The sequence below is a fragment of the Oryctolagus cuniculus genome, chromosome 10 (assembly GCF_051225735.1).
Source record: "Oryctolagus cuniculus isolate XC-2025 breed Fujian yellow rabbit chromosome 10, ASM5122573v1, whole genome shotgun sequence".
In the NCBI taxonomy this organism is placed as follows: Eukaryota; Metazoa; Chordata; class Mammalia; order Lagomorpha; family Leporidae; genus Oryctolagus; species Oryctolagus cuniculus.
Window position 1 is genome coordinate 20,711,817 of NC_142876.1, and position 27,047 is coordinate 20,738,863.

General features: G+C 52.1%; 1 protein-coding gene across 3 annotated transcripts in view; it reads left to right on the forward strand.

Moving 5' to 3' along the window:
• Nucleotides 1–2,646: 2,646 nt before the first annotated feature.
• ATP8B1 (ATPase phospholipid transporting 8B1) overlaps nucleotides 2,647–27,047 on the forward strand; it is a 129,583-nt gene continuing 105,182 nt past the window's right edge. The window contains exon 1 of one of the 3 annotated variants that reach the window (XM_002713627.6): nucleotides 2,647–3,004. The gene's annotated coding sequence lies outside the window, so the exon portion shown is untranslated. Of the gene's footprint in view, nucleotides 3,005–4,466; nucleotides 4,486–27,047 lie in introns of those variants that run through there. The other 2 variants (XM_089305085.1, XM_089305086.1) reach the window with 2 other exon arrangements.

The window sequence follows — 27,047 nt, forward strand, 5'->3', positions numbered from 1 at the left end:
AACACGTAGGGGGACTTCCAGGCAACACAGGTCTCCAAAGGATGTGTCTGTGTAGATGAAACACCACCTTCCTGGGCGTCTTTTCCAAATGCAGCTCTTCAAGGAACCTACCCTGGCCACTATTTAACACTGCAACTCACCTTCCTATGCCTAAGCGCTAAGCCCTGCTTGGTTTTCATTATTTTTTTAACTTTTATTTCAGGATAGCTTTAAATAATTTTTTTGATGTACACACATTAAGTATACAGGTTGATGAAATCTTTTTTTTAAAGATTTAATTTATTTATTTGAAAGGGTTACACAGAGAGAGGAGAGGGAGAGAGAGAGAGAGAGAGAGAGAGAGAGAGAGGTCTTCCATCCGATGGTTCACTCCCCAGATGGCCCCAACAGCTGGAGCTGTACCGATCCGATGCAAGGAGCCAGGAGTTTCTTCCTGGTCTCCCATGTGGGTGCAGGGGCCCACTTGGGCCATCCTCTACTGCTTTCCCAGGCCATAGCAGAGAGCTGGACAGGAAGTGGAGCAGCCAGGTCTCAAACCGGTGCCCATATGGGATGCCGGCGCTTCAGGCCAGGGTGTTAACCCACTGCGTCACAGCGCCGGCCCCCAGGTTGATGAAATCTTACCTATACATGCACTCTGAGAACCACCACCCAGATCAACATGTAGAACATTCATAGACCTCCCCCCCCCCATGCCACCCCAGAAGCTTCCTTCAGCCCCTGCCCCACCCCACAGGAGTCTTTTCTGCTTTCTCCAAGCCTGTGTCACCTTGGAGGACACAATTTGCTTCCTTGGTTCACTGATGCACACAACCAACTAGAACAGTGCCTGATACACAGTGGGTACTCCCTGAATATTTACTGAGTGAATACATCTTTGAATCAATAATCATTATGCCCAGTGTCCACTCTGCTCCTTCCAAGTGGCCTGCAATAGAAGAAGAGAAACTTTGGTGTCTGCATAGGGTTGTTGAATGCAGCCATTGGAACAGTATTCATCAGATCTGGGTACGGTGTGCCCCGGTGGCATCTTTTCTATGCAGCATTTCCTTGTACAGATTGATCCTTTGGGATCTGCAAGAAGCGGGGGATCCCTCCTGGACCCTGGAGTCCTCTCTAGATTGCTAGGTTTGCTACCATTTCTCCTGATAGGGGCTGAGCCCTCCTAACTGATTTTTCTCCTTTCCACTCTGCGATTCTGATCAAGCTGTCACCCTCAGGACCTTGGCTGGTCCTGCATGCTTCTCTCTGCGAATAAGCTGCAGGTTCTGGTCCCTCTGTGCCCTGACCGCTTTTCTCCAAGATGTCCTTTGAATCTTGACCGTTTCTGGCGACCTCTTCTGTTGTGGTACTTGCCTCCCAAGCCAGACCTCCGTCTTCTCTCTTCTCTTCTTCCAACCATCCTAATACCTTCCCCAAAACATCCTTGATCATGTCACTGCTGTGATCAGAAACGTTCAGTGGTTTGCAAGAACTACCAAGAGAAGTCCAAACTCCCAAGCCTTGCATTCGAGGGCTCTAGCCTCTTAATGCCCTGCGGGAGGCTGGTTTACTGACCACGTTGTCACTAAGCAGGCCCTAGGTTTCGGAGTCTCTGAGGCTTTGCTCTGTCACTAGTTCAGAAGATAACGCTAGAGGGAACCATTGGCGACCATCTAATCTGCTCTCATGTTTACAGAGGAGGCAACTGAGGCCCATGCAGATTAAATGCCTGGTCTGCACCACGAAGGTGCCTAAAGAATTGGAAATCCGGGGTACCTGGGATTGGCAGTATCAGTGGGGTTTTTGATAGGCTTGAAGATCGAATCACAAGGCCCCTCTTTGAATTTCTCCTCGAGACAACTCCGATCCTGTAGATGGGGCATCTTCTGTCCTCAGCCCCTGCGCAGACTCCTGCATGATGACTCTGCTCTGATCTGCAGGTCGTCGGGCACTTGTCCAGGAGTTCTATGTCCCCTGTTGCATTGTTAGCAAACGTGTAGGCCTTTGACTTTGCTCCATTCCGATCCCTGTGACTTGTCCACAACAGGTGAGCCGGAAACGTGCAAAATGTTCAACAGCAGCGCACAGTTCACATGTGGCCCTGGAAGTCCTTTTCTCCCCAAAGCTATAAACACGCACGAGTTTGGGCTCCGCAGAGGATAAAAGTTTCTCGAAGACTCTGGGTGCTGTTTTTCTCCCTACCCCCCGCGCGGGCAACCACGGCTCGCCTTCTGTGACTGGTCCCGAAACGTGACTTGGCACCGAGAGCGCACAGCTCTCCTTACCAAGGGAGCTCAGGTCCCGGGCGCGCCACGACCCCGCCAGCTTTCCGGCCAGGCGCAGTCTCCGACCCCAGGCTGCGGCCAACCAGGCAGAGGGAGGTGGGAAAGTGACGCCGGGCTGGTGGGGCGGGGTGAAGAGGCAGAGCCGCCGCAGCTGCCTGGTCGCCGGCTGGGCGAGGAGAGACCAGCGCTCGGGACACAGCGCGGGGTGCGCACCTGCCGCCGGGGCGCACCGAGGGCGGGAGGCCGGTCCCGGACCACAGAGGCGGGCCCGCCCTGGGGCTCGCCGTCCAGCCCTTCTCCGCCCCGGGGAGGGACCGGGGGAGGGCAGACGTCCGGGCCCGCCCCCAGCCCCAACCCCTGCCCCATCCACAGCCCCAGCCGCGCTTGGCGGCCGCGGCTGCCGGAGGGAGATGAGAGGCACCTCCCTGTAGCTGAGAAACCAGTTTGGCCGGTCCCGCGGAGCGGAGGGAAAAGGGCGGCCGCAGAGGAAGGGCGCGCGGACGCGAGGCGGGGAAGGCGGGGAGCCATTGGCGCACCGCGGGAGCCGGAGGAGCGGCCGCCAACTGGACACGCTGCCCGGGGCCCCCGGCCAGCCCCCGTGCGCCATGAGGCGCTAGCGCCGCGGCCAACGCTGGGGCCCGGCGGCAGGGAGGCGGCGGAGACGACCAGGTGCACAGCGAGCGCTCGGAGCAGGGCGCACCCGGCAGATGCCCCAGCCGGGGCCCAGCGAACGCCAGGTAAGGAGAGACGCGGCGTCGCGACCCCCAGAAACCTCCACCCCGATAGTCGGGCAGGGTCCAGTGGCCCCCGGACCAGTGGACTCCGGGGATCCGGAGGCAGCAGCTATCCGCGCGCTCCGCCTGCGGAGCCCCCACGGGTGGGATTGGAGTGGGGGTGCCCGGAACCTGCGCCGCTTCGGGGTCGGGAAGTCTCGGATGGCCGGGGGCAGCGCTGTTGTGAGTTCGGTGGGAGTATCACCTGCCGGGAGGCGGGACCTCGCGGGAGGTGTTTGCGTGCTTGGTTGGTTTGCTACACGCTTGGCCGGGGTTAAGCCCGGAGGGGCCAAGCTGGGCTGGCGGTTCCCCTGGTCGGGGGGCGGGAGTGCTGCTGGCTTCCTTGCGGCGGCCACTGCCCCTCTGGAAGTCCTCTATGGCCGGGCTCTGCTGGGCCCCCCATTGGCAGCCTGTGCCAACGTGCCGGTAAAAGTCCTTACAGCCGCAGCACCTGACCACGGCCGCACCTGCGAGTAGGGATGGGGTGGGATCGGCCGTCCCCACCGCAGAGCCAGGTGCCGCCAGACACCCGGGCGCTTTAACCCAGGATGCGTGCGGGGAAGCGGGACTGTAGCTCCTGGCCGTCGCTCCCAACGCAGGCCCCCTCCCTCCCTGCCCGGGTTGATGTCCGTCGCTGTCACCTCGCCGTGAGCCTGCTGAGGACAATTTGCTGGGAGGAGGAAGGCTTTAACCCCCACTTCCCCACTTTGCTTCCTTCCCTAAAGCGAAAGGAAAGCCTGGAGCGTCCGCCCAGCTTCTCCGCGGGGGCCCCAGGGCCAGCACCGCTGTCAGTGGGGAGGACGGAGAGCAGCACTCGGCGGCTGGGGCTGGCGGCTGGGGACCCGAGTCACGTATGCGCCTGGGGAGCCCCCCACTCCCCAGCGGTGGTTTCCCTCGCCCTGCGTTCGCCGGCCGAGTCGGGGTCCAAGCGTTTGCTCCCACCTTCCTGGTTGCCTTGCCTTCGAAATTCTACACCCTGCTCACCACCCCCCACCCCCCACCCCAATCGCTGGAGAAGCGAGCCTGGCCACGCTAGTGAAATGCGTGAAGACCACCGGACACAGCATAGGTCCCTGACCAAGGGTCACGCTTTGGGGAAGGAAACTAAAAATGATGCGTCCTCATAGTAGCTAATCCCAAGGCGGAGGGTTCTGATTCTGCATGGGCTAGGGAGTACTTGTGTGTGTGCCCATTGTGGCAGGCCTGATGAAGCGCTGCTTAAACACACAGACCGGGCAGAGATGAGGACCGCGTCCCAGGTGTTTGCTTTCCGGGGAGAAGTCTCGCCTGCCTGCAGCCTCTGACAGCTTTCTCCCCCGGTGGAGCTCCTTTAGTTTTAATTTTGAGTAGGAAAGCTTTCTCCTGCCTCGTTCATTTGTCGTTTTCCCCAAAGCACTTGGCCACGCTTCAGGAATTCTGAGGGATTCCTGGTATCAGTGATTAAGGTACAAACCAGACTCGGGCGGCTCCTTCCTACCTGGTTCCCAGATGCCACCTGCGGGCATCCACCTGCGGCTCCTTTCCAGCTTGCCTTGTGGGTTTGGAGGATGGGAAAAGACGCACGCTGTGTGCCCTTCCCATGACTGCGGCAGGGGGAGCGGTGTGTGTTTTAAATCAGGGTTTTGAAATCATGACTTGGAGAAGCAAGTGGCTTTACAGAAAGAAGTGGTCCAGGGCAAGGCACGTTCAGGCCAGGTTGGGTGGATGTGGGACGTGGTTCTCAGTGTGGGTGTCAGCCCTGATGGAGCCCACCAGCTGGCCTGCACGCTGTGTGGGGGGTTTCTTTGCTTTCTTCCATCCCTCCAGCCATTCTGCCTGCTCTTTCTCCTTTTGAAGCCAGGAATAGTGAGAAACATTGGGGCGTGATTCCCACCATTTTCAGTTCTTTTTCTTACTGATTGAATCACCCTAGATGAATTTTTTTTTTGTATGATTTATTCATTTATTTGAAAGGCAGAGTTACAGAGTGGCAGAGACAGAGAGAGAGAGAGGTCTTCTATCCGCTGGTTCACTTCCCAAATGGCGGCAACAGCCAGAGCTGGGCCGATCTGAAGCCAGGAGCCAGGAGCTTCTTCCAGGTCTCCCACGTAAGTGTGGGGGCCCAAGCACTTGGGCCATCTTCCACTGCTGTTCCAGGCCGTAGCAGAGAGCTGGATGGGAAGTGGCACAGCTGAGTCTTGAACCTGTGCCCATATTGGATGCTGGCACAGCAGGCGGCAGCTTTACCTACTACGCCACAGCGCCTGCCCCACCCTGGATGAATTTTTAAAATGTCTGAGGAAGTCTCAGTTTGCTCGTTTGGGGGGACAGAAAGCTATCCTCAACCTCTTTGGATTGTTGAGAGAATTAAGTAAGAACGTGTATGTGTCCCTTCTCTGTAGTAGGTGTTTGAGTGTTGATTTCCTATTTTCTTTCCTAGGCTATTTTTGAAAGTAGTGCGATGTCCAGGTGTCTGGTATAATTTTCATATTCCATTGCCTCCCGAGTCTGAATTCTGCCTGAGTTTGTTGTAAGCCGCACTGGACAGGTTTTAATTTACCTGCTTTCCTTGGCTCCCTAGTTTCAACCATTGCCGATGAAAGCTGTGTGCTTGTGAATGGACAGCGACTTGCTTTTCAAGTACCAGAGCTAGTTTTATTGGGTCCATTCGTGTCCTGTTTCTCCAGAGAGAGGCACCTTTACAATTAGTTTCTCAAGCACTTCGTTTTGGCATTTACTTCTAGATTGGTCTCCCGTGAAGTTTTTCTTTGTGGTGTTTTTGGGTGACTTGTGACTTTGCAGATCTGTTTGAGTGTTACCACCCAGTTGGATTACTTGTGTTCATGCCTGTAGGCCTTGTGTTACTTATTAAATGGAAATTAATTTGCTGACAGAAGGGTTTTAATAACACAAAAAAGATGATAGCTTATCTTCTTCGCTCTGTTAAACAAGTTACTCCTGAATCCCCACTTCTGTGCGCAGATAAAAATAATACCCAGTGTAAGACCTTTTGAGATCTCGTGAACCTGAAGAACTGGCGTGATGAAGACGCTAGAAAGCATATACTCATGTGTAGACACACACAAGGGCAGTGCAAAGGCGGGTTTATCTTAGTGCAAAGAATCTTGAACTCCACGTGGAGTTTCTTCGTCATGTGCACTTTCCATGAACTTTGGAAGTACCCCATGCCTATATACTCCCGTGTGTGCATCAGTCTTTGTTTTACATTTCCATTCTTTGAAAACAGAGAGCTTCAGTCATCTGATCATTTATGAACAGATAAATGTTTTTCCTGATACTACCGAATGCATTGCACTTTTAAGTGTTTCAACTTTTAAGTCTCAGCAGTGGGAACTAGCTTTGGTAGCTGCTTCCATCGGGCAGAGCGGTGAAGTAGAGACTGTTGGCCTTGGAGCAGCTTCCGGCAGAGTTACTTAATCTCTCTGCACCTCAGCTGCAGCTTCCTCTTTTGCAAAGGGGATCCGGATGGCCCCAGCTGCCGAGGCTGTGCGATGGGCACCACCGGAGACAATTGAGACAAGGCCTCCTTAATGTCGTTGATCAGCCCCTCATTGCCCTTCTCCCAAGCTAGTGGAAAGAAGAAACCTCTCTGCGTGTGAGTATTCAGTGCTCATTTGCAAAAAAAAAAAGGGTTCCGCAGAGGTGGGTGAAGTACTCAAACTCCAGGTCCACGTGGGAACCTTGGGGTGTTGGGCGACCTCTGACTTTGCAGGGGGCTGTGCTGGCGGGGCCACAGCCCAGAGGGACCTGGCTGGGCTCTCACCTGGCGGCTACCTCCTCCTCCTCCATGGTGGAGGCCCTTGGGCCTTCCCTTGGGCTTCCCCCTCTCCCCATGCACCTGCTTTTCTGTTTGTTTTTAAATCACTATCCCATGTTCACAGCTCTGTGGTTTCTGAACCTTGAGGCTTCGTGAAAGTGTCAGTGCCCCCTGTGTGGGTTCCACGGCGGGGAGCCTGGGCCAGAGTTGCTAACACAGAGCCTTGCTCCCCTGCGGGGTGTTTGTCTTCTTTGGGAGGAAAGTGGATTGGGTATTGTCCCTCTTCCTGCTGTGGATGCTGTCCCTCTGCCTGGCGGGCCACTTGCACCTCTGAAGGTTCCTGCACGTGGTCACTCTCTCCCTGCAGTGAACTTGCCTTGCAGGTGTGAGATGAGTCCGGAAGCTGTGGAGGGTCTGAAGGGAGCTGGCTGCAGGGGTGGGTGCCTCTGATTGCAGGGTCAGCCGGCAGTGGCAGAGACCATGACCAGCCCCACGGGAATGAGCAGCCTGGCACTTCTGTGCTGTGGGGAGCCGACCTTTGCCTGGAGGCTCAGCCCTTTATTTGCAGGGCTCTGTTTTATGGCTTGCTTTGTTCCACCAGAGTCTGGGTTTGTTGACTTAGGACAGGTAGTGTTTGAAATCGGTTTTCCAACCTTTACCCACACGGAGCTGAGCTGGGCAGTCCTGGCTGGACCTCCGCAGGCTCCCCTGGGGGCGGCCTTGCTGCCAGGGGGACCACCCCCACCCCGAGGCTGGCATGGGGCACTGGCTGAGATGCTTCTCCCAGCTCTTTGGATACAATCTGTGGGTGCGGGAGAAAACTTCACGTTCTCTGCAAGAAAATTGATAACCATTAGGCTCGAGTGGCTTACATATTGAATTGCATGAGGAGATTTGCCAGGTTTCTTTGTTGTTGTTGTTGTTAAGATTTATTTATTTATTTGCAAGGCAGAGGGATAGAGGATCGATGTTCCATTCAGTGGTTCACTTGCCAATGGCTGCAGCAGCCAGACCTTAGCTAGACCAAAGCCAGGAGCCAAGAACCCCATCTGGGCCACCCACATGGGTGGCAGGAACACAGTTGTTTAGAGTGTCGTCTGCTACCTTCCAGGCACCTTAGCAGGAAGCTGGATCGGAAGCAGAGTGCCGGGACTTGAACCAGGCAATCTGATGTGGGATGTGGGCATCCCAAGGGACAGCTCAACTTGCTGTACCGCACCTCTGGCATGGGTCAGGTTTTGTGCACTTATCCCGGCAAATATCAGCACTGTTTATATGGAAAATAAATGTGCACAACCTTAGGTAAGGCACTAACAGTTGCTGTGTCAACTTCCAGAGCTTTCGTTATGACAGGCAAACCAAGTGTGTGAGGCCAAGTCAGACTGAGAATTAAGTGAAAACCTGGCACCAGAACAACTTTGGGAGGTGGGGAGTTCCTCACAGTCTGTCTTTTTTTAAAAAGACATAATGATTTATTTGAAAAACAGAGTTAGAGAGGGAGAGAGAGAGAGATGGTCCATCCGCTGGTTCATTCCCCAAATGACAACAATGGGCAGAACTGGACTAGCCCAGTCTGGAGCTCCACCTGGGTCTCCCACATGGGTGCAGGGACCCAGGTTCTTGGGCCATCCTCTTCTGCTTTCCCAGGCACATTAGTAGGAGCTGGCTTGGAAGTGGAGCAGCCAGGACACAGACTGGTGCCCGTATGGGATGCCAGCATTGCAGGCAGCACAACACTAGCCCCATAATCTCACCTTAATGCAGTACATTTTGTGAGAGTTTTTTTTTTTTTTTTTTTCTGGGAACTGTGGTAAAATATATCTAACACAAGCCTACCACTGTAACCCTTTTCAAGTGTGGAGTTGAGTGGCATCCACTTCCACACATGCAATCCCTGCCTGCAGCCCTTTCTCATTGATCCATGCAGCACCTCTGGCCCATTAAAACAGCAACCCCATTTCTCCCCATTCCTCCCCATTCCCAGCCCCTGATGAGCTCTGTTTTTTTTTTTTTTTTTTTTTTTTTTTTTTTTTTTTTTGACTGACAGAGTTAGACAGTGAGAGAGACAGACAGAGAGAAAGGTCTTCCTTCCATTGGTTCACCCCCTCTCCCCCAAATGGCCACTACAGCGGGAGCTATGCTGATCCGATGGCAGGAGCCAGGTGCTTCCTCCTGGTCTCCCATGGGGTGCAGGGCCCAAGCACTTGGGCCATCCTCCACTGCACTCCCGGGCCACAGCAGAGAGCTGGCCTGGAAGAGGAGCAGCCAGGACTAGAACCAGCTGGCGCCACAGGCGGAGGATTAACCAAGTGAGCCACGGCGCTGTTCTGTCTTCGTTCTCTATGGATTTGACCTTTCTAAGGTTCCTCGTCCTATGAAGTGGAATCAGATGGTGTTTGTCCTCTTGTGACTTAGCATGATGCCCACAAGGTGTAGCAGGTGTCACAGATTCACCCGTGTGTAGCATGCAACAGAAGTTCCTTTGAAGGCTGAATAATATTCCATCCCATGCATCCTGCATTTTGTTTGCCTACCCACCTGCTCTGTGGTTGTGTCTGTCTTTGGCTGCCGCTGTGAGCCGAGCCGGGGCTATGAGTATTGGTTCCTGTGAGGTTTTGAGCTGTGTGGCAAAATGTATCTTTGATGAAGGACATGGGCAGGGAGCAGGACTGTTTACTCCCGCACTCTGTGCTTTGGTGCAGAATCACTTGGAGATCAGCGCACAGAGCCCTGCCCGGAGGGCAGTCAGTTGGGGGCACGTGGGCAGCAGCACCTGCTTCGTCTCTTCACCTGTACCCTCTCTAAGGAAGCTGGCAGCCATTTGTCATTTCATCACCCAGCTGGCCCAAGGTGTAGTTGACACCCTGCTCTGGGCAGGAGAAGGGTGTCACAGCTCAGAGCCGCGGCCGCACAGTCTGGCAATCTGGTGATCGCAAGCTGGTGCCAGAGGTGACACCGTGGAGAAACGATCCTCACCTTCCTTCCAGCATGACTACGATTCCAGTTTTTCTTATATTTGTATTTATTTGAAAGGCATAGAGACAGAGAGCTTCCTTTTACTGGTTCATGTCCTCAGATTCCTACAACAACCAAAGCCAAAGCCAGGGAACCGGGAACTCAGTCTTGCACATGGGTGGCAGGGACCCGGCTGCATGAGCCACTGTTAACTGCCTCCCAGACTGCACATTAGCAGGAAGTTGGAACTCAAGCCCAGGCCAGTGTGGGATGTGGGCTTCCCAAGTGGCAACTTAACTGCTGCAACTAATGTCCACCCTGAAAGATTTTTAAATTGAACGCTTAAATGTCAGAATATTGTACAATTTAGAGTAAAATCCGTAGCTCTTACAATAGCTAAGGCAGGGCCTGCATTGTGGCATTGCAGGAAAGCCACTGCCTGTGATGCTGGCATCCCATATGTACTCTGGATCGAGTCCCAGCTGCTCCACTTCCTATCCAGCTCCCTGTCAGTGGCCTGGGAAGGCAGCAAAAGATGGCCTACATGCTTGGACCCCGGCACTCACATGAGAGACCTGGATGCTGCTCCTGGCTTCTAACTTCAGCCTGGTCCAGCCCTGCCCTTTGTGGCTATCTGGGAATAAACTGGTGGATGGAATATATCCATTCATTCATTCTCTCTCTCTCTCTCTTTCAAATAAAATAAATATTAAAAAAAAATTAAGCTAAGGCAAAAGGTTGGCTGCAGCCCAGCAGAGTCCCCAGTTCTGTGTCGCTCTAAGAATGGCTTACATCTGTAGCAGTGTGAAAGGCAGGAGGGTTTAGTAATGATCAGACATCAGTCAGGTTAAAGACATTTTTCTTCTGTTTGCCAGCAAACAGTAAACTCCATGCAGTGCCCTGAAAGTAAGCCAGATGAGGATTTGCACACATAAAAAGCAGGATTTTCTTTTAAAGTAAAAATCAAAACCAAACCAACAAGCAAAAAATAAGAAATCACATTTCAGCTCTGAATGCCTCCATCCTTGGTGTCCTTCCTCTTCTCTGTCACAAGATGCCAGTCCCAGCCACAGGAGGATTTGGGGGATAATGTGGCCGATCTCAGAGATCTGATATTGTGTTCAGCTCAACTGGACTCAGGTTGTTTAGAATTGTTTCATCAGTCATAGGCGTCCCACTTTCCATAGAGAAAGGCAGTGAATATTTGCATATTTTCCAAGGTCAACTTGAGAACCTCAGGCAGTGCAGGTGATGACATCAGCAGCATCTGACGTGTGAATCCCTGAACCCCAGGCCATTGAGGGGTGACAGCAGCACCTGACCTGCCCTTGATCGTTGGGATCACTTGGGCAGAGACCCCTTCAAGTGAAAGAAACTTTGTTGGGCCTCATAGTCCTAAGTAGGTACTGGCTTCATTTTCTGAGTTCCAGCTCAAATGGCAGGTGGCTTCGCTCTCCTCTCACAGGGAGGATCCCTCACCAATCTGAACCTCTGACCAAGCCCTCGGTTATGCAGCCGGCTGGCCAGACGTCCAGTGGCTGCTGAGGGAGCACTCCCTCTGTGCCAGATACGTGGCAGGGAATGGAGCCTGTCCTGAGAGAGCCTGCATTCTCAGGAGTGCACACGGGCGGGAGATAGTAATAAATAGGTCCATTGCATCTATGCGCCAGGACAAGGGCTACGAAGGTGGATAGAGGACGGGAGGGCAAGGGAGCACATGACAGTCATAGAGCGGCCACTGGCACCTCCTTGAGAAGGTGCCGTTGGAGCAGGGAGGGTGGCTCAGGCAATCTGGGGAATGAGCGCCCAGGTGCAGGGACAGGTGATCAAGAGCAAGGTCTCTAGGTGCTCGGTTTGATGAGCTGTTTTCAAAGGAATGAGTAGGGGATGGGGAAGGAGGTGGTGAGAGCAGAGACCCTGTAGGGCTCCCCAGGCCACATAGGGATTTTGGCTTTGACCTTGAGGGATTTTGGCTTTGACCTTGTGCGAGGTGGAGTCAGCGTAGGATGTCGCCCCTTGGAGCTGTGCACTCTGATTTGGGTCATTGCAGATGCTGTGTGAAGAGTGGGCCGGGGGAAGGGCCCTTAGTGGACAGACCTGGTGGGAGGCTGAGCCAGTTTCCTGCAGAGCGGTGGCTGTGTGTGGTGAGGTGTCAGGTTCTGCGTTGAGAGACGGAGGATGGGACTAGACAACAGAGGCTCCGAGGGAACTAAATAAATATTTAAAATATACAATACTTTGGTTGTGAAAGCACGGGATTCCCCAACAGATTAGATGTGGTGTGTCTGTGTCTGTGTCTGTGTGTGTCTGTGTGTGCGAGAGAGAGAGAGAGAGAGAGAGAGAAGCCAAAGATAACTTTCTTGGCAGGACCTGGATTGCAGAAGGAAATCTGAGTTTGAGGATGCTGTAAATTTAATGAGCTGTGTTGAGATCACTTGTAAGATTGTGGAGAGGCTCTTCAAACAGCACACACGGGTCTTGGTTCAGAGAGCTTGGTGTGTGTCCTTGGTGTGCCTTGGTGGGGAAGAGAAAGGAGATGGTGTGAACGAAGCACACACCTTGGCTCCTCCCAGCAGGAAGCTGCCCCATGCTGTCCTTTGCCTAAGTGGGAGGGTGAGCTGTTCCCACCCCCAGACACAGGCAGCCCCAAGCGGCCCCTGTCTGCACACACACACACACATACACTCTTTCATAGCAAGCAGCTTTATCAAGATACAATTCATGTACCTCGTAATCTGTCCTTTTAAAGAGCGCAGTTCAGTGGTTTCTAAAGAATTTTACAGACTTGTGCAACCATCACCATAATCTATTCTAGAACCTTCCCATCTCACAAGAAAGACATCCTGTGCTCGTTAGCGGGCCCTCTCTCCACAGCCCTGGCAACATCTGCCCTACTTCTGTCTTGATGGGTTCGTCTCTCCTGGACATTTTGTGTATGTGGAATTACACAGCGTGTGGTCTTCTGTATTGACTTTTTGCATTTAGCAAAAAGGGTCTTCCTTTTTTTTTTCCAAGGGTCTTCCATGTCATAACACTCATCATGGTTAATTTTTTTATATTGATGAATACTCTCATTGCTTTTGCAATGTGTTGCATTCTTAAAAACACACAGCCTATAGAAATGTGTGCTCCCTGTGAAAAAGGGCATTGTTTTTGCCCAGAGAACTAAACACATATATGCACGTGTGCGTTGATCTGTTACCTTCACAATTGTGTACAAAGTCCATAGAGTATGTGGGTCAAAGACTGGTAGCCTAAGGATTGTTTTTTTTTTTTTTTCCATTCAATGGTGCAACAATTACTTATTATATAGCTGCTGGATTCCAGGCTGTGTGTCAGATGGTGGTACATACAGTGCTGAACAAAGTAGACACGGTCCTCTCCCTGTGGACTTTGTGAGGCTACTGATACTGAGGTGCAGTGAGAGGGGCAGAGATAAAGCAAAACACCAAATGAGATGGATATAAAACAAATTGATATTAGACTTATACTCTGATATGTACCTTAAAGGAAAATAAGATATCACTAAGAGAATAATAAGGGCCTACTATAAACCACAGTGAGGAAAACCCAAATGTCCATTGGCAGATGAATGGGTAGATAAAATGTGGGACCCCCATACAATGGAATACTATTCAGTCCTGAAAAGGAAAGGAAATAATAATACGTGCCATATAGATCGACCTTGAAGACTTTATACTACGTAAAATAAAGCGGACACAAAACTGCATGATCCCACTTCTATAGCGTTCCCAGAACAGTTCCATTGCGAGACATAAAGCTTAACAGTGTTGACCAGGGGGTGTGGGAGGGCATGGAGTGGGCCTGTTAGTGGACACAGAGCTTCAGGTTGGGATGAAAAACTTGTAGACATGCATGGCAGTAGTAGTGGTGAGCAGTGTGGATGGACTCACTGTCCCTGAACTGTGCACCTGAGCATGGTTCAAGTGGCAAATGGGGTCTCTGGGGGAGGCTGCGCTTCAGCTGAGCCCTGAGGCATGGGAAGGTAGTGTTAGCCTGGGGGGGAGTGATCGTTCTCTGAGAACGGCAGGTGAAGCCCCTGAGCGGCTGAGAGCTCTGGACTGTGTTCTAAGCACTGGCAGAAGACCTGGAGGGCTGGGGCGAGGGGCTGGGGCTGAGGAGCAGGGCTGAGCTGCCAAGAACCTGACGGAAGCCAGGGCATATCTGTGGGCAGTGGGTGACATGATTTGGTGACTGCAGGGCAGAGAATGGGCTGGGGTTAAGACTGGTGAGGAGGCAGCAGTTGCCTGGACCTGCAGTGTCAGCTAAGGAGGGTTCCACCCCAGGATTCCTGACTCCACAGATGTGCGGGTGGGACCCAGTAGTCGGTGTCTGCTAAACCATCCAGGTGATCCTGAAGCCAACCCTAGGCTGAGGGCCCCTTGGCCTAGAGCTTAGTTTTTCTTTTTTAAACCTGACTCAAACTGGGTTCCTATAGCTTTTAAAAGTTTTTTATTTAAATTTTTCAAAATGTATTTGAAAGGCAGAGAAAGAGAGACAGAAAAAGATCTTCCATCCACGGGTTCACTCCCCAAATGCCTGAGCCAGTTGACTCAGTCTGAGTCTCCCAGGCACTCGAGTCATTACCTGCTGCCTCCCAGGGTCTGCATTAGTAGGAAACTAGAGTTAGGAGTGGAACCAGGACTCGAACCCAGGCCCTCAACTGTGGGCTTTGGTCATCCACATGACGTCTTAACCACTGTGCCAAATGCCTGGCTCCTGGAGCTGTTTGATGAGTGGGGTTCTGAGCTCGCATCTGGCCAAGGCAGGAAGGGGCGGGGCATGTTAGACTCCTGCCGAACCGTGAACTAGCACAGGTGAGAAGCAGCGTGGGTGTGGGCACCCCAATGACATGGTCATTGCTGATCTCCTTGCCTGTGTTTGCACAGGGCTGCCATGCCACCTGGGCAGAAGGACACCGCCCCAAGGGCCCTCACGCCGCAGTGCAGAGCCCGGCCCAGTGTTTCACTTGTAGTAGCTGTGCTATGCTTTTATACGGCACAGTGAAGTCAGAATCACGCCTTTTCCACACTGGCTGTCATGGGCATTAGCTGCCATTGTTACAGGCATGTTTTATGAGCGAGAAGGCATTGGGCAACAACAGTTGTTGGCTGTTTTTGTGGTGATCCTGCAATACCAAAACCCACAGGGGCCTTCTTCAATGCATTTGATGGTTTTGTTCCTTTAATCAGCCGCCAGAGGAGAGTGACTGAGCTGTTAGACCTTACAGCTACAAACAAACAAAAATATATTGCGCATCAACTTTGCCAGACTTATGCAAATACCTGGAGATACCAGGGATTTGTTTTTGTTTGTCAGTTAGTACTTACTCCAGAAAAAAGGCAATCTTGTGACATCTTGGTCTGGGTTAGAGGTCTTTTTTGCAAAGGATACTTGGGAACTCTTAGACTGTTCTAGAACTCTGAGCTAAGAAATACTTGCATGCAAGGGAAAAACAGCTACATTCTCACTGTTCTATTTGGGGTTTATATTGCTGAGACAAAGGATACAGAGTTTTCAAGATCTTAACAAGTGTCTAGTTGGTATAATTCCAATTATTTCCTGCTGGATGGAGCAAAGTTGAGCTTATTACTAGGTCAAGTTTTATTGCATCAATTTGTGGTGCTTATCAACAAAGCCAGAACCTGAGCACGTTAAAATGATTTGTAGAACCCTTACTGTGGTTTCGCTGTGAACCGCTGGAGACAGAAGACTGCTTTGTTAATGACTGTTAATGAATCAGCCCCAGATGCTTTTGCCTTCAGGGAATACTTTGGGTTGTCACAATTCAAGGTGGGCCATGGGCATCCAGTGACAGAGGCCAGGGGTGCTGCTAACATCCTTCCGTGGACAGGACAGCCTCACAGCAAAGACTTCAATACCGTTGGACTTGAGAAATTCTGCCCTCCACAGTGGGTAGAAACCCTCTTTAAGAGCTGGGATTCAGTAGGACTCTATCCGAGAGACATTTCTTACTCTATGCATGGGGTCTCCCAGCACCCGGCACCCATCCTGCCAAACGCTCAAATCCCTCCATGGGTTCAGTATATGATTCCTCTCTATCTGGTGCCCAAGCCAGAGACCTGGCCTTGAACCTTGACCCCTTTTTCTTTCAAACTCTACCCAACTTCCATTTCCAATCCATCTCTGGGATCTGCTGCTTCTACCTTGACTCCATCCAGTCACTTCCATCTGCATTGCCACCTGATTTGTTAAAGCCACCATCCTCCCTCTCCCTGGGTACTGCAGTGGCCTGCTAACAATTATACTTCTACCTTGCCCTGCTGCAACCCAGAGCAGCCAACCAGATCCTGGATCTCGTTCACACCCAGCAGCAAATCCCTTTAGTAGCTCACCCTTGCAGTGATAAATCACATCTGTTTCCTTTCTACAGCTCATTGGGCCCAGCCAGCTCTGACCCCGGCCTCCTTCCATGAATTCCATTCTTGTCCTGCTTTACCTTCAGGTTTCTGGAGCGTGACGAGGCCGTTCCTGTCCCAGGACCTTTCCATCTGTTGCTTTCTCAGCCGAAAACTTTTCCTCTGAGAGGCTCCTCCTCTTTTTTTAGCTCAAGTGTCACCTTCTAAGGGTATTCTCTGGCCACTCCACTTGGCTGTTGGAATAAAGGCAGTGCAATTTAGCAGGAGTAGTTGCTGGGTGGGTGGGTGGGTGGGTGAGTGAAATGGAGATGAGCTGACCCGACCTGGGGAGGGAGGGCAGCGTGTTATGCCAGGTTGTAGGGTGTAGAGAAGGGAGCCGCTGACTCAGGTTAGGGCTATTCTGGAAGATTCCCAAGAAGGTTTTGCAGTGGAGGACTATCTTGCAGAATGATTTGTGCGTCCCCAGGCTTGGAAAATAATAAAAAGTTCCAGTTGCAATGGCTGGGCTGAATGCTTGAGGTTATGAATCCTCAGAAAATTCTGCTTATTGACCCCGGTCCACATGTGCATGAGAAGGGGCCACTCAGAAAGCATCAACTCCCCCAGTGTCGACCAGTGGCTTTTAAACACCAAAATGCATGGGAATCTCTTGGGGATCTTGTCAAGATGTGGGTGCTGGATTTGGCTGGTGGTGAAATTCTCCATGTTTAACAAGCAACGTACCTTGCAGGGCCCAGAGCCCTCTTTGAGAAGCAAAGATGCAGAGACCCGGGGAAGACAAGCTCCGTTGTCTCGTAGAGATGGCTTCTGTTGTCTTCCATTCTTATTTTTTTTTTTTAGACGTCTTCATATGGCTTCATTCAAGATAGCATCTTACCAGGCATATTATATATATATATATATATATATATATATTTTTTTTTTTTTTTACAGGCAGAGTGGACAGTGAGAGAGAGAGACAGAGAGAAAGCTCTTCCTTTTGCCGTTGGTTCACCCTCCAATGGCCGCCACGGCTGGTGTGCTGCGGCCAGCGCACCACGCCGATCCAAAGGCAGGAGCCAGGTGCTTCTCCTGGTCTCCCATGGGGTGCAGGGCCCAAGCACTTGGGCCATCCTCCACTGCACTCCTGGGCCACAGCAGAGAGCTGGCCTGGAAGAGGGGCAACCGGGACAGAATCCGGTGCCCTGACCGGGACTAGAACCTGGTGTGCCGGCGCCGCTAGGCAGAGGATTAGCCTATTGAGCCGCGGCGCCGGCCCATATTTGATATCTTTGAAGTTCTCATTTTCCTTGGGCCTTGTATTATTCAATGAAATGCAGTTAGGAAATAACTCATTTGTTAAGCCATTTGTGTCAACTCTGATGTGTGGGTCACGGCAAGTACACCCGTGTTTCTACTAAACATCAAACCACCTGAATACTATCTTACCCATGATCGCACTCTACCATCCCCCGTATCTGCACGATACATATCTTAGAGTTTCTGGTAGAGCATTTTCATTTATTTGAAAAAGAGACAGACCTTCCATCCGCTGGTTCAATCCCCCAATGCTTGCAACAGCCAGGGCCGGACCAGGCTGAGGTTAGAAGACTGCATTCCCAGTCTCCCATGTGAGTGGCAGGGACCCAGGTATTGAGCTGCTGCTCCCCCTGGGTGCACATTTACAGGAAGCTGGATCAGAAGTGGAGAACTAGAACTTGAACTAGGCACGCTGATACGGGGTGTGGATAACCTAAGCGGTATCTTAACCACGGCACCACAACATCTGCCCTCTTGTAGAGAATTTTAGCCTGAGCGATCATCTCAGTCACCTGTCTTAGTTCTAAGACCCTCTCTGTATGCCACCAGCCGCTGTGTCTTCAGAAAAGAAGAATGACCCCAAGCCAGTTGTCATTTAGAGGGTAAATCAGTTTTCTAAGAGAACCACCACTAAATAGACTTTACATTATTTGGAGCCTTCTTAAAGGCTCATAAAACCAGAGATGACAGGAGTTTCAGGGGAGGGTGCCGTTTGTTCTTGATCTTTCAATAAATGAGGTTCTCAAGTGTGCACAATCAAACTTATTAACCAACTTGGGGTACCCCTGGGGTGATCCTGCTGCGGAGACAAGACAGAGAAGTGCTTGGAAGGCAGACAGTGTGGGAGTAGACCTTCCATAGGATAGGATGTCTTCCAGTGTATCAAAAATTTCTTGAGTCTGTGGAAACATCTATAATAAACCTATGGGGAAAGTGACGGAATGAGCGAGTGCTGGAACTTAGACGCTGAGGGGGATTCTGTAATGTAGCAGCTCTGGTGGCTGGATGAAGTCACTTGGTAACCCTTGTCCATGCGGTGATTTGCTGATGGCAAAACACTACCTCATTTTCTCTAAGAGTACAGGGTACCTTAGCCCCTGCTACCCTTTTGCTCTGTTTTTCGTTGTGTAAGATCCTGCTGCAGCATGCTTTGGCCTGATAGGGTGAGCTGCCGTCTGCTGGTTCATTCCCCAGAGGCCTGCAACGTCTGGGGCTGGGCCAGGCGGAAGCCAGGAACCAGGAGCCCCATCCAGGTGTCCCACAAGGATGGCAGAGACACCCAGGTACTTGAGCCAACACCTGCTGCCTCATTCGCAGGAAGCCGGATCGGAAGTGAAGGAGCTGGAACTTGAACCAGACATTCTGATATTGAAATAAACATCCTAAGTGGCATCTTAACCACATCAAATGCCTGCTCCATCATGTCTGACCACCTGTTAAAGGTTCTCTTCCTCTGAGATACAGTGGGGGGACCACCACGTCTGCTTTATCTCTAAGGTCCATAGTGTAGTAGGGATTCAATGACAAATTCGTTTACTCAGTCGTTTCCGCCTCGCAGCCAGGAACACAGAGGCCCAGGACACTAAGTAGAGCAGCACCAGTCACTGCTCCTAACTCTTCTGAGCTCTCTCAAGCCTTCTTGTGAAATAAAGACTTTGCAGATTTTTCTCCAAGAGCCCTGATAGCTCCACACTAGGTGGTTTTGTTTCTATGACTTTAACCACTTTGTCGTGCTGTGACCACTTCACAAAACTCCACAGCGGGGAGATGAAGCAGCCTCAGAATAAGATAGGGCCAGAGCGAGCACCTGTTGGCAAGAGCAGACGTTCACAGCACGCCTTAGCCCAGAGCTGCTGCTGCTCACCCAAATCACAACGAGAGTCGTGGGCAAAAGTCAAGCTTCCCAGGTCCTGACTGCTCTGTCCAAAGTTCTGAGTGATTCTGAAGCAGATGTGTCAGCATGGAAGGCCTGCTTTTGGGTGCTCTGTCTGACGGGTGTGCGCTCTCAGGTCTGTTTGGATGAACCGTAAGCAGTGGCTGGCCCGTGAGAGCAGCCAGGCACATGTTGCCGAGATGCGGATGGTGACCACATGGTGACAGGCCCGGGGACGTGGCTATGGGGACTGGACTCCTGAGCACTCAGAGGTGGTTTGCCAACTGGTGAGTGGAAGAAGGGCTGTGTGTGCCAGAAGAAGAGAGAAAGAAAGGCCAGGTGCAAAACGCTGTCTTCTGTTAGGGACAAACAGTCGGCAGGGGAAGCTAAGCTTTTCACACACCATTCTCGATCTTGGGTCCACTGGGCAGCCACTCTGGCTATAGACAAGTAAGCTAAGAGATTCTGTCTGCAAAAACAGAAGGCTGAACCAGCTGCATGTGTTGGCCTTTAAAGGAAATCCCTGTGGCCCTGAGTGGACCTGCCAGGCTCTCGGCATCCTGATGGCCACAGCACTGGGACCCCCTTTCCCCACAGCTTGCTTTTCTCCCCGGTCCCTCCACGGCCTGCGCTGAAGGAGTTGGCAGCCAGCCTTGGAGTTTCAATTGTGAAATTCCCGAAGCTGTTCCCATATGGAACACACGACAGGATGTGACTCACAGCTGTGCCGAAGGACTTGGGAGCCAAGCCCAATGCCTCTTTGTTCAAACTGAACAAATCCTGTAAAATTTTCGGCTATGTTTAGAGTAACCGTGAATTTCCGCATTTCCATGTTTAAAGGATTTTAAAAGATGTCACGGTGCGCGGATGTATTCCAGCGAAGGAGAGATGACAGTAACTTTTCCAACTTCAGGTCTGAAAAACTTCCCTCTGTTCTTGATCTCTCCCAAATAACTTTGCATATACAGACAAACTTGTGAATTTTGAAGTTCAAAATAATGAAATACGTCATGACGATTGGGAACCCGGCCTTTAAGGCCAGGAGATTCCCCCAACTTCTGCACTCCAGCATTGATCTGCTGGGTTAATTTATCCCAGGTTTCCCAGAAGGAGAAACACTGTTCCTCTTCCTTCTTTTATTAGGCAAGTTGATATTCATTAATCACACAGGATAAGATAGATGCGCTAGTGTTGTTAACATAAAAACTGAACATCAGATCACAGCCGATGCCAACTTTGGATTGTAAAAGTTCATTTTGCGTTTGGTTTTTGCCACTTCTGGCAGCTTCCCTGTGCTGTCCACGTGCACTTAGGATTCTGTGCTGCGCTTCTGGTTTCCACGTGTACCACTGGACCTCTTACGTTTGTTCCATCGGAGTCTCTTACGTTTGTCCCATCGGAGTCTGTTCACGCTACTTTTGACCAAACTTGGGCTCCAGCTGAAGTGTCTCCGGATTCTCAGTCAAGTGTACTTTGTGGCTGCTTCTATTTCTGGGTGGCTCTGTCCCCTTAAGCGAGAGCTACACCACGGAGGGCCTTCCTGGTGGCTAGAATATGGCCGCAGTGACAGGAAGTCACTTCCGGGGGTGGGGGACAGAAGACCCTACTCCTGCCTGCTTGAGCTCTCTCTCTGGCTCTTGTGTGCTCCAAAAGAAGCCAGCTGCGAGGCTCTGAGCTGTCCCGTGGGAAGACGCAGAAGGCAGGGAAGTGCGGGTGGCCTCCAGCCAGCAGCCTGGAAGCAGGTCCTCCCCAGGCAAGCCTGCAGGTGGCTGCAGCCTGTCTGAGAGGGTCCCTGAGCCATGCCCAGCGTCCTGGGCTCCCAAAACCAATAAATCCTTGTGTCTTTAAACTGCTACTTTCTGGAGTGTTTTGTCAGGCAGAAGTAGATCACTCATGTGAGGACGAAGATTTAGGGGACAACAAAGAAGTGTCCCCTGCCTTTGGGGGAGCTCCTTGGCCTAGTGAGCTCTTCAGTTCTCCGGCATTGCTGGTGCTCCCAGGGGGAGACCCTTAGTGTCGTCGTTTCCCCATGAAGGGCTCCAACAAAATGACTTCCCGAGCTTCAGTGTTGGCCCCACATGGGATCGTGGTTTTGAGTCTGTTTGAGTAGGTAGTCCATGCGAACGGTACCGTCTTCCAAAGGCACCAAGGGTATCAAGTGTAAGATGGCACTTCCTGCCTCGTTTTACCCCGGTCCTCTCCCCGGAGGCACCAGCCACTACTTGTTCATGGCTTTGCTTTCTAGAGAAAGTCTTCGCATTTGCAAATGCCTGTGTGCACATTTCTTTTTTCTCCTCAAACCCAGTAACAGTGGAATACTGTCTGTATAGGAGTATGATGGGCACACAACACAACAGACTGAACTCTTTCAAGGTTTTCCTCCATTGGATTCTGCTCCCAGCTTCAGAAATTAATTTGAGGAACCTTCAAGGAGGAGTAAGTTCTAGCGCAGTAGAGTGACTGCCATCCACAACAACATGGTAGACGCCTCAGGGTAACCACAAGGAGCTGGAGGGTTCCCAGCTCAAATCAATGTTTGCTGCCCTGACTTGATCGCTTGTACACGTATTGGTAACCACCTTGTATCCCATAAATGGGTACAATTATGTCACATAAAGTCAACAAAACTTACAAATAAAGAAAGGAACTTGAGGAGACAGCTGGAAAACCTTGGAAAGAAATGCCGCGTGGTGAGAGGGCTGGAGCAGGGCTCAGAGCTGCGCTTTGTGTCCTTGTCCCTGGGCAACGGGACTGGAAACCTCCCCAGGCACCACCCTTCACCTGCTTCCGTGAGGAGGGGGCTGTGGACCTCTGAGAAAGGAGACGTCTGTCTTACAAAAGAGGCCCGGACAGTCGTGCCAGCCTCGTCTTCCAGTCATTTCTAGCCAGTCGCTCCCCAAGAACCCCATGCATCGTGAACATGGCTTTGTTTTATTGTGACTGGCTTCCCCTGGTCACTGTTAAGGATCCACGGTGTTCACCAGGTAAGTAGTGTGGAGAGCGAAGCAAAGAGCTTGTGGTTCCCTCCACTTCTCCCACTGTCCAGTGGAGCAGACCCGGACAACTGGCTTGCGGTGTAGGTGGCACCCCAGCTACCAGCAAAAGAGCAGACTCCTTGCCGGGCGGGCCCTGAAGCCTGTGCCACACATCCTAAACCTGTCTCGGTTTTCTTTCTGCAAGTTGAAGGTGATCCTTCCTCCCCCAGTATCGAAAATACCTTTCAAGACTGGAGGATGCCTCATGCGTAGGAGACGCTGAAAAGAATAGACGGCTAGAAGAAAGGTGACTTGGGAGCTGAGGTGCTGTCGTCATTACAATCATTACCTTTAGAATGGCAGGCGTTGTGCCAAGCGAGTCACAATGGAGGTGAAAGAGTAGCCGGGCAGAGCTCCACCAAGCACACATGAGGTTTTGTTTCCTTAGCGCGCAGGATGGGCTCTGCGTGGCATTGAATCATCAAGTCTGCTCCCTGGTTGGTTGTGCCAGGTAACAAGCTTGGCCGATCCCTGTTATTTATTGTTCCACCTGTAGGGAAAGCGATCTACGGATCATGATGGCGCCTGTTGTGCCAGGACCTATGCTTCCTTCCGGTGGAGGCCAATGCACGCTGTTCACCCTGAGACGGTCTTTTCCACGTTGACTGCGCCAGCGCAGAGATGCATAGGTTACAAGTGAATGTTCCATCGTTTCACTGTTCCCTGGCCGGATCTCTGGTTCTAGGTAGAAAAGCCTCTTAGGGCCAACTCACCTGTGACCCTGCACTTAGGGGGTGAGAGGCCATCCATCCATCATTCTCTCTTTCCATCTGTCCTTCCTCCCTCCCCATTCTTCCTGCCTTTCTCTCTCTCTCTCTCTCTCTCAACCTCACCCTCACCCCCCTTCCTTCTTTCTCGCTCCCTCTCTCTTTCCTCCCCATTCCTGGCCGCCCGTCCCGGTTGTATTTGAGTACTCACTGAGAGCCAGGCACTGACCTAGCTGTTCTGGATACAGCACAGAGGGCGAGACCAAGTCCCCTGCATCGACAGAGCTTGCACGGTCGCGTGCAGAGAGAATGAACACGCTCACACAGGGGCTTGTCATTTGTCGCGCATTGGCAATAAATGCTGTAGGGCAGACAACTCAGCAGGAGCTGTAGCAGATGTGAGGGGCCTATTTAATATGGCGACCTTTCACTCAGCAGACGTCTATGGGACCCTGGGTGCTGGGCTCCGTCTCAAGTGCCGGGGGATAAATCTGAGCAGGGGAAACCCATGTTGCTTCCCCCAGGGAGTGTGGTCCTCCAGGAAGAGACACAGTCAACATACCACAGGCTGTTGGGAGATGGGAAGTGCTCAGGAGACAGTGGGGAAGAGTGTGGCAGAATCCGCAAGGCTGGGGCTGTAGGATTGCAATGTGGGGGTGATGGGGCTGAGCCCTAGGGTTGCTGGGAGAGACTTCCAGGCCCGGGACCTGATGCTGTGTGGCCCCAGGGAGGGGCTGAGGTGGGTGAGGACATAGGACATAAGAGCAGGCAGATTGGGGCTGCCCCATTGACGGTGCATTGTAAGCTGGGAGCCGAGGAGTCCCGTGAGCTTCATTCACCGCTCAGAGAACCTGGCTGCTTCCCTTCTGGGCTGAATTGGGGGTGGGGAGGGTGGGGTGAGAGCAGGTGCCAGCTGGTGGGCGGCAGGACTGGAGATTCTGGGGACGTCAGCAGGTAGAGCTGATCGGGCGTGCAGATGGCTGGGGTGCGGGTGAGAGGAAAGAGGACTTCGGAGGGGACTCCAGGTGAGGAAGCCCTGAGTGAATGGGCAGGAGAGGGCAAAGTGAGAGGTTCTGTTTGGGTTGAGTTTGAGTAGCACCTGAAGTTTGATATCTCTCCTCAGGGGAGCCACCCTCCTCTCGGGCAAAATGCTAAGCACACAGAATGCTGGGGCCAAAAGGGCAGGGACTGGGGACACCTCTGGTATTCAGCAAGAGCCCCAGTTGCTCGAGCTGGACGCCAGGTATCCTCCTCATCTTCTGTCCTGGGGCCCCTGCCCGGGTGAACGGCCATGGAATCCTGTTGCCTGTGCCTCTGGAATGGCTGCGTCACCCCCTCCTCTCTGCTTGCCCTGCCTGTGAGCTCTGTCTTGACCCTCGCTTGGCCAGGGGAGAGTAAGAACCTTCCGCAGTCCTGTCTGGGCTGTAGCTCGGCACCCTCTCTTCCTGGAGTCAAGGTTCTCAGTTCAGAAGTGCAGATCTGATCGAGACAGCTCCTGCTTGGGTGGCCCCAGGCTCTTTGCACAGACAGTTGCTAGCCCGTTGCTCTCCAGGTCTATCACCTCTGCTGGTGCTCCTGACCTCGTGCACAGCTCATCTGTTCTGTGGCACCTCCCCAGCCTCTCGGCCCTGCTCTGTGTCCTCAGTCTCTTACTTCTGCCTCTTGGTATAAATACTCCAGCGGGCTGGACTCCTGTCTGCCTCCCCCACCAGACTCAAGCTTCAGGGAGCAGGAGCCTTATTGTTTGTGGGCTGCTAAGGACGTGTCACAGTCAGAAGACATTTGTCCCACGCGTAAGAGACAGCGTGCACACCCCAGTGCTCCTAACATGCGTGACCTTCCCAGCCTTGCCCAAGTCCTCTTTCCAGCCTCTCGCAACCATCTTCTTCCTCACCCCTCATCTGCCTGCCCCGGGGTAACTTGGAACTAGTCCTGTGGACTTTGGAGCTACTGAGAATTTTACCAATGGGGTGCCTCTCTTGAAAAGCCTGTCTCGTCTCACTTCCGGTCTCCCAACCAACTGTGTCCTGGCTGAACTCACCACCCCTTCCCCCCGTGCTTCCCTGGCCGTCACAGGCAGGTGACTGCTGTCCTGGACCCTCCAGCCAGCAGCAGGCGTGATGAATTGGACAGCCCCCGTCACAGTGCTGCACAGACTGCAGGCATATGAGGATGGGGCCCCTAGTTCATTTATGCTTGATGCCTGCTGTATACCTTATCTCTTTCTATACTTTGTATCACACATCGTTTGTTTCTTGCATCAGCTTCTTGGGGGGTATAAGAGCAAGCAGGAGAATTTCATATTCTCAGAGGCTCGTCCCTTGTGATTCTTCTTAGCTCTTTTAGAAAGCGGTGATGTCATAGAATTACAGATGCCACCTCGGAAAGCTGGAGAGGGTTCTTGTGGTTAGCTGTTTTGTCTTTTCTTAGCCTAACTTTAAGGAAGCTAGAAAGCATTGTGTAGGTTAGGGTGAGCCAGTATAAAACACTTTTTTTGGAATACAGGTTGAGTACCCTTTATGGGAAATGTGGAATCAGAAATGTTTCAGATTTGGGGTTGTTTTGGACTTTGGGATATTTGTCAAGAACCTGCCAGTTGAGCATTTGCTCAAAAAGTTTTGCGCCGATGTTGTGGTGCAGCGGGTTGTGTGGCTGCCTGTGATAGCAGCATCCCACATGAGCACTGGTTCGAGTCCCGGCTGCTCTACTTCTGATCCTGCTCCCTGCTAATGCACCTGGGAAAGCAAAGGAAAAGGATTCAAGTGCCTGGACCCCTGCCACCCACATGGGAGACCCTGATGGAGTTCCGGGCTCCTGGCTTCAGCCTGGCCCAGCTCTGCCCACTGTGGTAATTTGGGGGAATGAACCAGGGGATAGAAGATCTGTCTCTAACTCTGTCTTTCAAATAAACAAATCTTTTCAAATACAAACGCTCAGATTGAATCAGCGTTGTAGACCTGCTTGCCGAATGAGCCGTCTGTTGGTTATTGCTTTCTCTCAGAGCAGTTCTGGTGGGAACTGCCTTGTCTCCCAGCTAAAGGCAGAGCCAGCGAGCTTCCTGCCAGGTGTTTATCATCTGGGCTGCACTCCCTCCTGAATGTGGCATTTCTGGTTTTGCCAACCTCACTGCTGTGCGCGCCCCTTGACGTTACTGGAAAACTAATTTATCTTGTTCGATAGGACTCGTATCTTCGGAGACTGGATGTGTTCTGATCAGCTCACTGGTTTCCAAGGTCAGGGATTACAGCGAGGTTCCTAGTGGGACACGGCTGCTGAGCAGAGCCCCCGCTGCCCGTGTGACCAAAGTGAGTCACCAGGCGCTGCTCCCTGCTCGCCGCTTATCAGAAGCAAACTCTGCAGTTGGCTCTGGAAGTGAAGATGCCTAAAAATAACTCCCAGGCCTGAAGTTTGAAAGCTTGAGTAAGGGAAAGTTGGCCAACTCGGCTCATGGGGGAATTACCAAGAAGGCGGACTGTGGGACGAGGGAGGACAGGATTGTCTCCTAATAAGGGAGGTGCCACGCCAGTGCACAGAGCGGGAGCCGTGTCATGCTTTATGAAATCAGCCAGATGTGGGAGGGAATCCTCATGGGGAGCTTGTCTCCTCAGGAAATAGCACTGTTTTGGTTTTTGGAAGGAATGGTGGGAAAGAGTTCCATCGTGGTCCTCCGACACGAGTAACCAGCGCTAAGTTCAGGCTTCCTCCTTTTGACGTCCAAGGCGCTCTCCGTAGAAGGGAGCAGTGCCTCAGGGACTCGGGTCAGACTGTCACCGCCTCCTCTTCCCTCCCTCCCGTCAGGGGCAGGTCCAGCGTCTTCAGCTGGAGAAACTGGACTCTTGGTGGGCTGGCTGCAGGGAAGAAAGGAAGCCTGCATCTCACGTTGTGATGTAGCTGAGACGAAGCATGGTGACATCCCATGACTGAGTTTCTGAGGCCATTTAACAAAAACTCATCAGAGAGACAGAGATAAGAGGAGACAG